We start from the raw sequence: 13,850 nt of genomic DNA, 5'->3' as shown, positions 1-13,850 counted from the left end.
TCTTCTCATTCCCGAAGATTCGGGCCGGAGCGAGATTTTATCCGCTACATCCTCGAAGATTCGAGCCAGTATGCGGATAATATATAGAAATACAACATCCCTTCTCGCCAAAGGGCAGAATACGAGTTTCTATATTTAAATCACCATCCCATTCCACGAGATCGTGGCTAAGACGTGTGATTTAATTTTCCGACGGGACTAAGCACCAGGGAGCATACATTATAGGCGGTTTTGTTTAAAGATGTGCAAATATTTATTGAATTTTTAAAATCCTTAAGGGATTTTGAAATTTTCAAGGAGATAAGCTCCTATCCACAAAGGATTTCATATCTTTTAAAATAGGAAAGATTATCTCTTGAGATTTGAGAGGCATTTTTTAGATAATTTCCCAGATTTTAAAGATATGTTTGAAATTTTCAATCGGGATGTGATCTTATCCAAAATGTTCAGATTTTCGAAAAAAATTCTGATCCAACCATTCGAAGATTATGAGACAACATCGGATATTTCCTTTAAAACATTATCTTGCCTTATCTGACAAATCCCTATCTAATTTTTTTTTGATGAACAGAATTATCTCGTAGTTCCGGACACCAAATCGAAACAAGCAACCGAATTTCCACGAGTCATCTCGTCCATCGAATAATAAAGAAACGAGCAAGTGATTTTCAGCAGTCCACGGATTTAGAAAAAGTTGCCAGAATGAGAAAAAAGAAATCAAGACCAAGCACCAAAAATCCGCACATGCACGAGGTTCGGAAGGCAGTAAATTTAAATTCGGATTGATTTATAGATGCCGAGCAAAAACTTTCATCAAGCGCCCAGAGAGAGAAAAAAATACATCCGAACAACAACTAATTTCGGCTTCTGATTCAGCACTAAAGATCAGCAGGAAAATCAATAGAAATCAACATGAACAACAACAAATTTCGGCACTTAACAGCATGCAAAAACATCTTAAACAGCAAGAATTTCGACATGAAAACAATAGCGATTTCAAAAGGAAGATAACAGCGATTCGGCGTGAGAATAAAACGAATAGCACCGTGAAACAGAGGTGATAACAGCAGCAATTCCGACCATTGATAGCAGCAAATATCGGATATCAAACCGTGGCGAATTTTAGCATTAAATAGCATGAAACAACAACGAGTCTCGGTGCGAAACAAACAGCAACGACGAATTCAGTGGACAAGCTTGAATCAAAGCTAAAAGTATACGAGAGTTACCTTATTTCGCGAGGGCAAACTCGAGCCAATTCGATGCGAGAATACCTATAGACAGCAGCTTCGAACGCGCCTTGTTCTCTCTTCTCGCGCCTGCCCTTTCCCGGCCGTGTGTGCCTTTTCCTTGGTCTCCCTCAATCTCACGTGAATCTCAACTTTCTGAATGCAAAAAAATCCTCCCTCTAACCCTAGGCATCAAGATGTATTTATATAGAAGAGTAGGGCTTTGAGTTGTAGGGTTTATTTAAACCGTTAGATTAAAAGCTCAAATTAGATGTCGATCGTTAGATCGAAAATTCCGAGCTTGAGGAGTCCTATTGGACTTAGACTCTTACAATTTTCGGCCAAATGAATGAGGAGGGAGAAATGGGCTATTTTTCAATGTTTTATGGGCTCGTTTTGTGATTCTGGACTCACCTAGACCTTAACTAATAAAATGGGTAATTAATTAAGGCCTTTTTGCAATTTTAAGATCTCAAACGGGCTGTTTTGAGTCCAAAATCATAGTAAAAAATTCCGCACCCTCCCTAATGACTTTCGGGTCGATTTTAACTCGGTCGTCCGTTGGAATCATGCTCAATTGACTCCTCTCTGGACCTACCCGACATAACGAAAATTAAATATGCGATGCATGAAAATTTATTTTTTTGTGAGAATTATGAATAACTCTCATTTTTATGAATGATTTTCTAAAAATCAAAATTTAGGTGTCAACAGTGTCGAAAGCCGCGAGACGCTATAGTAAAACTCTTGTCCGACAGATAACGAGAGGACGAAGCAAGAAGTGACTCAAATATTGAAAATGGCGTTCGGAGGTTTAGAACCAAGGCTGGTTGATAAGTTCAATTTCGCTTCTGTGTAATTTTGCTTAATGTCTCCTATCTTCTTCGTTGTGTTGCTTTCAAACTCAATCGATTGATAAGGGTTTGTTAAGATCTTCCTGTCCTTTCCATAACCGGATTAGAGCCAAGGATTAGCTTTTATAATGAAGATGAACATGTCTCTTTGTTCTTATCTCTTTTGAGATCGGAACTCTGCCTATTTGAGCATAAAGAAATGGTAAAAGGACAGTGCTTCTTTTCAAATTGTTTCAAATAATTCGTACGCCAAGACATGCATGAAATCCTAGTTTTGTTTTGGTCCTAGAAACTATCAATTGATTTTTTTTCAAGAACCACCCAAAAACACTCTTATTAGAGGTCAACTAGAAAGCGAAGGAACTAATGGTTTTGCAATCAGTTGGCGGGTTTGTCAATGCCAACCATAGTCAAAAAGTATTTGTCACACGCAAAAGATGGCGTGTTGAATTCCCATAAAAAGGGTGAAAAACATCTTCCTGACAAGATATATTATAAATATGAACTTAAAGATGATATGATGGACATAATCAATCGCGATACATGAAAAGTATAATTTTTTATGGGTCCAACATATTTTGTAATATGATCTATTCAATCTTATAGATCTATTCTCGTGATCCGGACGTCCTAATACCACTTGTTTTTCGTTGGTGCAAAAAAAAAACATGGAACCCTAATTTGGAAAAGCATAACTTCTTGCTCTTCCATTATTTTACCATTTAAGCTCGTCATCGTCCCAGAGTTGCATGCTTTCCTTAATGGCATAGTCAATTAAAACGTGAGAATTGGATCACGGTTCTAAACTTTGCTTCTGTTCTGGTCTGGTCTGGTCATCATATCCGTGAAGAACTTCGTCCTCAGTTTAATAAAATGGGAGGTATAGTGCAGGTTATTTTACAATATCCGCTAGTCTTCGGAGTTCATCAGGAGCTTGACTGTTTATATACTCGCACGTGGTGATTGTAGGTGGTGGCTCTGCTAAAAGTCCACGGGTATTGCCTCTAGTGCGATTCAGAAACTTTTGTTTCCATTCTAGATAGGATGTCAAAACCGAACAATATACTCAATCAAAATACAAACCGATCCGAATGTTCGAGTATTTTTGGTTCGGATTTTGTTCGGGTCGGGTAATGAGTCAAGTTATAGGTATTATAATGATGTCGGGTAGGGTCGTGTTTCGGTTTGGGTTTATCGTGAATGTTGCTCACTTATCTAAATTTGATTTTTCTCTAGCAAGCAAACATATGTTATATTAATCTTCTTCACTGGTTTTCTTTTTGGTGTACAATGTAAGTATTATAAAGCAAATGAAGTACATCAGCTTAGGGGCATCCTCTAGCATTACAAAGGGAGCTAGAAATTCGAAAAGATGAAGGTTGGTAGTCTCCACATAGTAGCCAAAATAACATTTATCTGAGTAGGACTAATTTTTTTGGTAGAGTGAAGCTTTACCTCTAACATTTTTACGCACGTTAGCCAAAATAATGTAGATGTCGGTTGACTTGTTTTGAAACCGCCTACGATTGCAATTCATTCAAATGCCATATATGGTTACTAGAAATGATACCTTGAGGAGTCTTGCCGCCAAGTCTTTTCCTTTTGCTGCCCTAATCATCCATTGAAGTTCCTCATTCCATCCTCCTAAAAAGGACGTCTAATCACAAGTTGTGCAAGGATATTGCTCCATATGCTTCCTGTCCACTCACACTAGAAGAATAAATGTGTTCAATCTTCTATACCAGCTTTGCAGAAGTTACACTACATATCAACCGAAGCCATCCATTGATCGATGATCGCTGCTGTTGGCGATCTGTTTCTACAAATAAGCTAGCCAATAAAATAGTATTTGCTAATACTGCTGGTCCAAATTAGGTTATACCACTCTACAACCCGACCCACATGTCTGAGTTTATCATAAATTTCTCGGCAACAGTACCCTAATCTGTGGATAACTGAGATTAAAATAGGTCACAATTTAAGGAGACATCACCTACTCCAAGCCATACTGCCCCTAATGTTGATCTGCATAATTGGAGTGCCTTTGCATTTGTGTGAACCTAAATACTCCAAAGAGAAGAGGATGAGCGATTGATGAGGTTCCACAACATTCGACCTAACAATACTTCATGCCATATGTTCAAATCGAGAAATCTTAATCCTCCTTCCTTTTTAGATGGGCAAACTACTTGTCATGCCACCTTGTGTGATTCGTGATTTACTGTATTGCCCGTCCACGTAAATTGATGAATTGTCTTCTCAACCTCGTATATGGTTTGCTTTGGAGGTAAAAACATTTGTATCCAATAGGTGCAGATGGAGATGAGGATTGATTGGGTTAATTGCAAATGCCCTGCATAACTCATATGCTTCATGCCCCAGCTTTTAATTTTCTTAAATATCTTGTCAGTAAAACTCTTATAGTTTGTGTGAGTGAGTCTTTTAGTAACAAAAGGAACACCCAAATATTTGATAGGGAGGGCACCTATGGAAAAAGACTTATGGTTCAATATAAGGAGCTTCTCATTCTCATTTAACCGGAGAGAAATATTTGGCATTTGTCGAGGTTGAACTGCAGTGCAATCAAAACTGCAAATTCCTCAAGGGCATCTACAAGGCAAAGGACAGAATCTTCTTCATTGATTTTGGCATATATGGTTTTATTAAAAAAAAGAAATTCCTTAAGTTGTTGAAAAAAAAAGTAAATTTTCCTTCATTGTCGCGACCTAAAAATCGGTTAAGACCTTAGGTAAATGGATTATCAGGCTAATTTAATGACCAACTTAATACGGACTCTCTCAAGCCTTACCAATTCGCAACTTTGGTTAATTAGAATGATTTAGAATTTAGAGTCGCAACTAACCATTTTGGGTAGGTTGATTAGAAACCTAAATAAAAATAGCAGGAGAACTATTGTTATTTCTACGAACCAAAGATTGTGGATTTGGGGACTTGATTACATTAACTAATTAAAGCTAATGCCCTTTCGGTACCTTAATTCCATGAGATATCCTAGGTCGGCAACCCAAGCTTGATTGAATTCACTTTAAGTTCAAATGAGGTGTTTTTGTGTTTTCAAATGAATGCATGATTTGAATGAAGGAGTGAATTATATGAATGCTATGTGAAATCATGCAAAATCGGATCATATTTCCTTATATGCAAGAATTAACTAGCAAATTAAAACATGCAAGATGGGCACAATGCAAGACAATTTATTCTACCACATGTGAAAATCATGCAATTGACATAGCTAGCATGCAAAACAATTATGTAAGCAAATAGATTAAACATGCAAGTTTAATTAACTATCCTAAGATACATGAACTAAAAAATGATTTTTCACATTACATAACATATCATGGCATGGCATAAAGATAAGCAAATAAGGCGTGGCAAGTAATATTCTACAACATGTGATTTTCAAAAAATAATGATGCATGAATGTGCAATTTTCGAAAATATGGGGGGAATAAGTGATATTTAAAAAAAATGATATGAAAAATATGAGATGAAATATGACATATGATACTTGAAAATCATGGACGAAGGATAGATGATGTTCGAAAAAGCATGGATATGCAAGATGCCATGATTCTAGAAAATATGATGTGCAAAAAATACGCTATGGAACATGCAGAGATGACATGAGATATAGCAAGTTATGCAAAAAATATGACATGGGATATGCAAGATGTGATTTTTTTTAAATTTTATGGCAAGAATATGAGTGATATTCGAAAATCATGGATGCCGATGTGACATGAGATTTGCGAAGAATATGTGTTTTGTTAAAAATGGAAGGTGAGATAAGTGATACTCAAAAGATATGATATGATGCAAAGACATGCAAACAAGGATATGCAGAATATGACATTTGAGATATGCATGAGACAATCCAAGATATGAACAAAATTTTTTATTTGTGAATTTTTCAGCAATCTAAAGATATGCATGAATGATTTGATTATCTTGATTTTATTCCAAAAAGTCCTATAAGATAAGGTTTCTAAGAAACCATATCTTCCTAAAATTTTAATTAGATAAGGTTTCTGAGAAACCGTATCTTACTAAATTTTTAGGTATCTTAAATATATGGAATTAAATCGAGACATATCAACCAAGAAAGCATATTTCAAGTAAAGAAAGATAGGATCAAAATCGACATGAATATCCACATCTTGTATTTTTTCGAAAATAATGATATTCATAAATCTAAATTTAGCTTTTTGAAGATAGTGAATCGGATCTAAATGGCAATAGATCGGATTAACTAAATTCCCATCTTTACTAAGTTAGAGGTTCGTATCCGAATGGCGACGGATAAGTTTATCCAACTTAACATACATGTTGCCTATTGGGAAATAAAATTTCCTAATTTAGATTTAGAATTTTTTCATTCTGAAAAATCATGTCCAATGAGTCCAATTAAAACCAATTTTCGAAATTTGTGATAAAATTAAGGTTTTGATATTTATATCCGATAGGGTTTCGGCATTGTAACAACACAGCGGAATATAAGTCTAAACCGAAACCCTAGACTAGATCCATGCGTATATTGAAATCAATCGAAGTTCAAGGCGTACCTTTTGCAGATCGAAGTTAAATTGACGAACAGTTGTGTATGGATTAGCGCCCCAAGTGTTGCGCCTCTACCGGTATCCACACACGCGAATTGACGTCTCCAACGATCCAAGTGCTAGCTTACGGATCTTGGAACTTCTCCTTCTTGATTGCCTTTTTGATCATCGAGACTCTCTCAAAGATCTCTCAACAGAGAATGGCTCTTTGCGTTTTTATTCTCATGCTTCTCTCTAGGGTTTTTCCACGTCTTTATATATGCGTCAATATTTACGCGTAATAAAAGAAGTGGGGCCGGGCGGCTCGGGCCCGCCAAACCGTCTATCTCCAATCGTGCGTTTCATCGTTATCTCATAACACGAACGATCGCGTAGATATTTAGAATAAGAGAATAAATTAAAATCTACTTCTTAAGTAAATCAAGGCACAGAGAAAATATAAACTCGGTTCGCTATTGTGTGCGACCCCGTAGGTTCACTAGACATTAGCAGTGTGCCCAAAACCCTTTTGGCCCACAAGTCATAAGCGGTTTCTAGCAACACATTATGACTACCTAAGTATAGTAAATGTCGTTTTTTGACACAACCTAATCCACAACTAATGTTAGAGCATCAATGTTGATTAGTTCCTAGGGCGGACATCTAACAATATCATGCAAAAGTAATTGCTTCTCAAATTTCCGAAAACCTGCATTTTTGCCTCAATGATAGCATCAAAACAACATCTAACACATGTAAAACAGCGATTAAGACAAGTCAAAGACTTACCATTTTAGCTCCCGCAAAATTCCACGAGTTAATAGCATGAATTCCACAAAAACAGCTTGTTTCAGATGAAAACAACACGTGAACAGTGGCAAAACAGCATAGCAAACACTTCAAAAAGCATCGAATTGATCCTAAAAGTATATAGAGATTACCTTGAATTGAGCCCAAAAATCTGCACTTTAAAAGCTGCGAATTTGCCTGAAAATCGCCTCTAAACGGTGCTGTTTTTAACTCCAAACAGCAGTAGAACAGCCCCTAAGAGCAGCAAAATTACTTCATGGACAGCAGCTCCTTGGAATTTTATGTGACAATGGCTTTTGTCTAGCAAAAAATCTTCTTTGACCGTGGACTTTAAGGAAGCAAGAACGCCACTTGGAATTGATCGAGTACTTGTCACCATGTCGACATGGAACCGTGGACTTGTCAAAACTCGCTGGATTGTTGTCGTGGAAGTCCTTCAGAGAGCAACAATTTCGATAACACCGATCTTCATGGCATGGACGCACGGAGCCGAAATAATAGTTGCTTGGCGGTGCTAGTCTGAACTCTTGGATGGCTTGATCAAGAGAAAACTGTCGAGAGAAACACCCTTTTCTCTCTCTCTCTCTCTCTCTCTCTCTCTCTCTCTCACGTACATTTCTCTATTTTCTGCCGTGTGTGATAATTGAGATTGGCCTCCTCCCCGTTTGTGAAGCATAAGGATGCTTATATAGAAAAAATTAGGTCATGTTAGGGGCTCTAACTTATGACACTTTATGAAATAGACCCCGAATCACAAGACCTTTTTTAATTAAACCCCGAAGGACTTAATTAGACCTAATCAAGTTCAAATCAACCCATATTCTTTAAAAATTTCGCCACAAGCTCAATTCAGATAATTCAGTTAAGTTCAAAACCTTGAATTAAGTCTATCCATCATTAGACCAACGAAAATGTGAATGCGATATATGCTAAAATAAATATGAAAACTAAGTTAATTATTTTTGGTAGGAACTAAAGTTTAATTCCTGATTTTTATGCAAAATAAACGATTAAAAGGAAAAGCCAAAATTTAGGTGTCAACATTCATTATTTGTGATATTTTCTAAAATAAGAAAGGAAGTAAGGGACAAATGAATAATCCTTTGTGAAGAATCGTTCAACCAACTGAAATACATAAGGAAAACAAGAGTGGTTTAAGTTGATTAACTACACACGCAAAGGTGGTGAAAATTTGAGCCACCCTCTCGGAGATCAAGGAGAAAAAATATCCTTGATATATGTGGAGGCACATTTCATGGATATAAAGGAGGAGAAAAATTTTCTTGATTTTTCAGTAAAGTAATGGTAACTTACTGACACATTTATGAACTTACCGACACTTTTTTGAAAGTTTGTAAAGGATATTCTTTTTTAACCGACTTTTCTTTGCCTTTCTTATTACAGCCTTAAATTTATCGATCTTTATTTGAGTGACTTATCATTTTCTTTTTCTTTTAAGTATATGACACTGACTAGTTTTGGGTATCCCACACTTATTTCAGCAATTTACCAAGTTTATGTGTTTTTCTTTAATTGATCAAACTTTATTAACCTTTACAACCTTTCATTTGTCTGTTTTACATAGATCTTGAATTTTTTTTTACCAACCTTTATTCGTGTGACTTACTGGCTTGTCTCCCATTATGTTAGTAACCAGTTTTAGTTTACCAACTCTCATTTGAGCTGTTTACCAATATTGTTTTTAAATTTATCAACATTCTTGTTAACGAACTTTCCTTTACTTTACTTATGAACCCGTTAAATATACTATCACAATTTTAGAAATTAGCAACTTAATTTGAGTGATAATCGACTTTATTTCAATCAAATAAATGACTAGTTAGCATTACAAACACTTATTTTAGTTAGTTGATGACCATTACTTGTCTATTTCTCAAACTACTTACTTCTTTTTTATTTGACAAAAGAACTTCTTTTTTTTTTTTTGCAAACCTTTATTTAAATTTTTTATTAACACCTTAATTTATCATATATTATATAAAATTACGAGCATTATTTAAGTGACTTCTCAACTTTTATTCCATTAATGTACTATCAAGTTTTGGTTTACCAACTCTTATTGAAGTTGCTTACCAAAGTTTATTTGTTTTTCTTAATTACCAACTTTTCTTTTGAGTTATCACTTTTTTTTAACCTTATTTACCAAGTTTTTAAATTTATCAACTCTTTTAGAAATTACTGATCTCAATTACTTTTAGACTGAGTTACTAACTACTTTTATATTCCAACTTTTATTTGAGTTAATTATGGATTTTTTTTTAAATTCCCATCTCCTCTTCTCTTTGATAATAATAATAAAAATCCTCTGGCCGTTTATTAATTTTTTTTACCTTTCTTACCAACTATTTAAATTTCCAGATTGTTATATTGAATTATCAACCTTTATTTGCACGACTAACCAGCTTTTGCTCATTGAGTTGCTATCTAATTTTAGGTTACTAACTCCCAATTGAGTTGTTTACAAACTTTATTTATTTTGTCTTAAGCTTACCAACTTTATTACTTAGTTTTCTTGCTAACCAACTTTCTTATCACAATTCAAGTGATTACCAAGTTTTCTCCGATCAAGTTACCCAATAGTTTGCATTACTATGTCTTATTTGAGTTAGTTACCAACATTATTTCTTATTTTTCCTAAGTTACAAACTTGTCTTTTCTCTAGGAAAATTATTATTTTTTACCCACTTTAATCCATCAGTCTTATCAATGCCTTCAAATTACCAGCTATTACATAAAGCTTGCAAATATATTAATGTGATTTACCAACTTTTTCCGATTAAATTACTAACTACTTATTTGTTTACTTACTAACCTTTATTTTTTGTAAACACACCAGTTTATTCTGTTTTAATTGAGTTACCGCTTTTACTCACCTTGCATGTCGACAGTTTTCTACTATTAAGTTACTAATTAGTTTTGCATTATTTAAGTTAGTTACCAACTCTTTTCATTTTTCTAATTTTACCAATATCTCATAGAGTATCTTTTTACAAACTGTTATTTACATTTCTTTCCAAGGTCTTTAAATTTACAAAGAAGCGATTGGAGATGACTTGATAACTTTGTCGTTCCAGGTCACAAGCTTGAGGCAATGAGAACTTTTATTCATTTCATTATGCTATGCAAGCTTAGACCAACATACAAAAAAAATCATCCGGAAGTATTATAGCTAAAAAAAAGTTACATCCAATGGGCCAGCAAACTTCCACTCGGAATCTAATGGAGAAGAATGGAAAGAGCAAAAGAAGTTTAGGAGAATGCCTATACACAAAAACAATGAAAGAATGGATGACGTATCCCATAAGAATCTTCAGAGACTGCAGAAATAGTCCACGACTAGCATCATTTCAAATTTGTGGAATTATGTCCGTGTGGCGACCTCGCAAGACGAAGTAGTCTCTCGCTTGAAAGCAGCTTAGCGAACCTGAAAAAAAATTCGATAATTGCACTTAAGTAACCTCAACCGCACAACTAAAGGGTTTGATTTCACCGTTCTAATAGTTCAATACTTTCTAAGAGTCTCTTCATTAGTCTCTGGTTTACATGTCTCGCATTGACCCGTCTCGAAGTCTACCTTCGAAACCGGTTTCTTCAATAGCGCTTCACTAATTTTGACTAAATCATTCAGGTTTTTTTTTTGTCACGACATTGACGGATGGCACGACACATGTTAAAATGTGTCACCCTGCGAATTTCATTTACGAGAATCAACATATAGTGGGTCGACTTAAGCTGAGAAATCCTTGATGATGACATCGAGGTCAATGTTACGCAAGTGAAATTTGAGAATCTTATTCGGAGGTAGTTGGCTTCAAAGTGTAGTGCCTGGAAGACTGCGAAGAGGTGGAAATCGACCATATCGGCGCTCGCTTGCATGAATGCATCGACCAATGGGCTACCACCATTGCTGCTCAGCCAGCCCAGCATTCCCCCTTTGGCGGCTTCACTTGCATTGTACTTCCCTTCGACGTTTGGCGAGCCGGTCCCGAGCGATATGACCAGAAACCTTTGGTAAATCCATCGGCTTTATGGGGTAGAAATCCGAGCTTCCTCCCACGATCTCCTTCGCCACTTCCCCCATCGCAACCAAGGTCTATTTTGAACAACGTCAAGTTAGTGATTTAATATTGTGAGTCGTCAAGTCACGATCCACATAAATCCACAATAGGGAAAGTGAGCCATGCATACTGGGTTTGTTAATTATGTCCCGAGTCTTTCCGTAATTTGGATAAATATCCATAATTGGTTGCACCTCAAGTTTTTGTATTTTCTGTTGAATGGGCTTATCTATATTTGGTGTTTATCAAGAAGATTTGACCAAGTCAAATGGTCTTGGATATCTTTGACTAGCATAAAGAAAGATACTTCACTTTCTTTCTTTATGCGTACAAAAGGAAAGTTTGTGGGCCCAGGGGTGGGGGATGAAAGGAAATAAAAAAGGACTAGGTTTTCTTTTCTTTATCTCTGCAGAAGCCGTACGTGAGGAAACACAAGGAACCGCACAAAAAGAAAAGCCGAAGAGCAGTCGTACGAAGGGAAAAAAAAAGGGGAACCAATGCAGAGAAATACTCGTTCATCGTAGTAGAGTTTGTTTTTAGCTGGAGGCTCTATTCGTCGGCGATTTATGCGTGAGTTTATTATATCCAATTAAATTATTTATTTGTGAACACTTTGAGTTTGGATATAATTTAGGTGCGAGAAACACGAGTGTATTGAGCGATTGTAAATCTGATTATCTAATTATAGTGGATTGATCTTGCTGGATCTCCCATGGATGTAGGTACCGATATTCGGTTGTTCATAATTATTTCTCTGGATTTTTTTCGCATTGATTTATTTGCAAGATCTGGATTAGTTTTCCCGTGTTATATTTCAATAGGGTTGTTTGCAGCCACGCCGCCATCTATGAGGTTGAATTCTCTCGCTTTTCCCGTTGAGTCCTGGGTTTCGAAGTAATGAGCTGGGAGATAAGTTGGTGCTGCTGAGGTCGAGATGCATCTGCCCGAGAGCAAGGCGCTTATGCTCGGCGTTTTCTTTACCTGCTCATTTATCCAGAAAAGAAAAGCACATCTATTTAATTACTTTTCTACATGTAACCCGCAAGAAACGATATTTGAAGAAAGCGAATTATATTTCGAGTACAAGAAAGATGAACCTCGTAGCTAGAAAAGATGGTTGGCTGAAGACGATTGATGTCGAATGTAGGGATCACAACATTTGTCAATGTTTGGTGCAATCTTCTCCTTCCGAGTTTCTCTTTGACAAGCCTATGAAGGTATTTGCCATCATATTTTGGTCCCATCACGGCTTTGATCATCTTCGTAGCAGGAGCAAATGGGCAACTGTGTAGTTTCGAATAAGATAGATGTTAGGTAAGAAGAGCCAATGTCATAGTCAAACAATCATTTGTAAATACAACACCTAAAATTGCCTCAATAAATTGAATCAGCTAGCTAAGCTAACCTGTCTTGAGGAAAGATTTTAGGGCAGTTGTCGAGGTAGAAATCCTTAATATCTTTTGCAGTGAATAAGGGGCGGTTGTTCTCGTCAGGGTTAGTTAACATGGCAGTGACCAAACCTCCAGTGCTTGTTCCAGCAATAACATCAAAATAATCTGCGATCCTTGCATTTTTGCCATCTACTTTCTGCGCATTCCACACATACACACATGTACATATATATGTGTGTGTGTGTGTGTGTGTTCTCTAGTTAAGAATCACAGGTTACATGGGCATGCGTACATTAAAAAAGTGAGCTTTGTTCAAGTAGAAACGTGAAGCTTAGACTCTAAGAAAGCGATAATGGTTCTCGGAATAAGTCCTCTTATCCCTCCACCATCAATACTGAGAATAGTTATGAGATTTCCGTAAGTCGGAGGTTGAAGTGGCAAGCTCAATGTCCTTTCCATGGGTGTACTTGCTAACTAATCGGAAACCTTATTCTGCGATAAGTGGTGAAGAAATGAATACGAGCGGACCTAAATTCAGGCAAAGTATGTGGTTTTCTTATTTCCTAGAGTGAGAAATAGAGAGAGAGGCTTTGAGCAAAATATTGAATTGCAAATGGGCTTGTGTTGTAGAGAAGCTGGATAAGAGGCACGTATTTATAGGCTTGAAATCGTCATAAGTTGCTGAACAGCAACAGCTTATAGCCGAGAGGTCTTTCAAATCACCTTGCGGAGTCAAGAATAGTTGAGATTTTCAACATTCGGGAGACTCGTAGGTTTGAAAAGTCAAAGAAAGGCTTGACGGGGCCATATTTAAGTAGCAACAATCAGTGTACGTGATGCACAGATAGTAGCATAAATGTGAGACTAGATCAAGATACGTCACTTTCACATGTTTCTTCCGAATTCTGCTATATGTGATGGCTTCTTT

At 36.3% G+C, this 13,850-nt stretch overlaps 1 pseudogene; it reads right to left on the bottom strand.

The window, feature by feature from the left end:
- Positions 1–10,733: 10,733 nt before the first annotated feature.
- LOC115746346 lies at positions 10,734–13,529 on the bottom strand (annotated as a pseudogene).
- Positions 13,530–13,850: the final 321 nt, after the last annotated feature.

Source organism: Rhodamnia argentea, chromosome 2 (assembly GCF_020921035.1).
Source record: "Rhodamnia argentea isolate NSW1041297 chromosome 2, ASM2092103v1, whole genome shotgun sequence".
In the NCBI taxonomy this organism is placed as follows: domain Eukaryota; kingdom Viridiplantae; phylum Streptophyta; class Magnoliopsida; order Myrtales; family Myrtaceae; genus Rhodamnia; species Rhodamnia argentea.
This window is presented reverse-complemented; position numbering and strand designations above follow the sequence as displayed.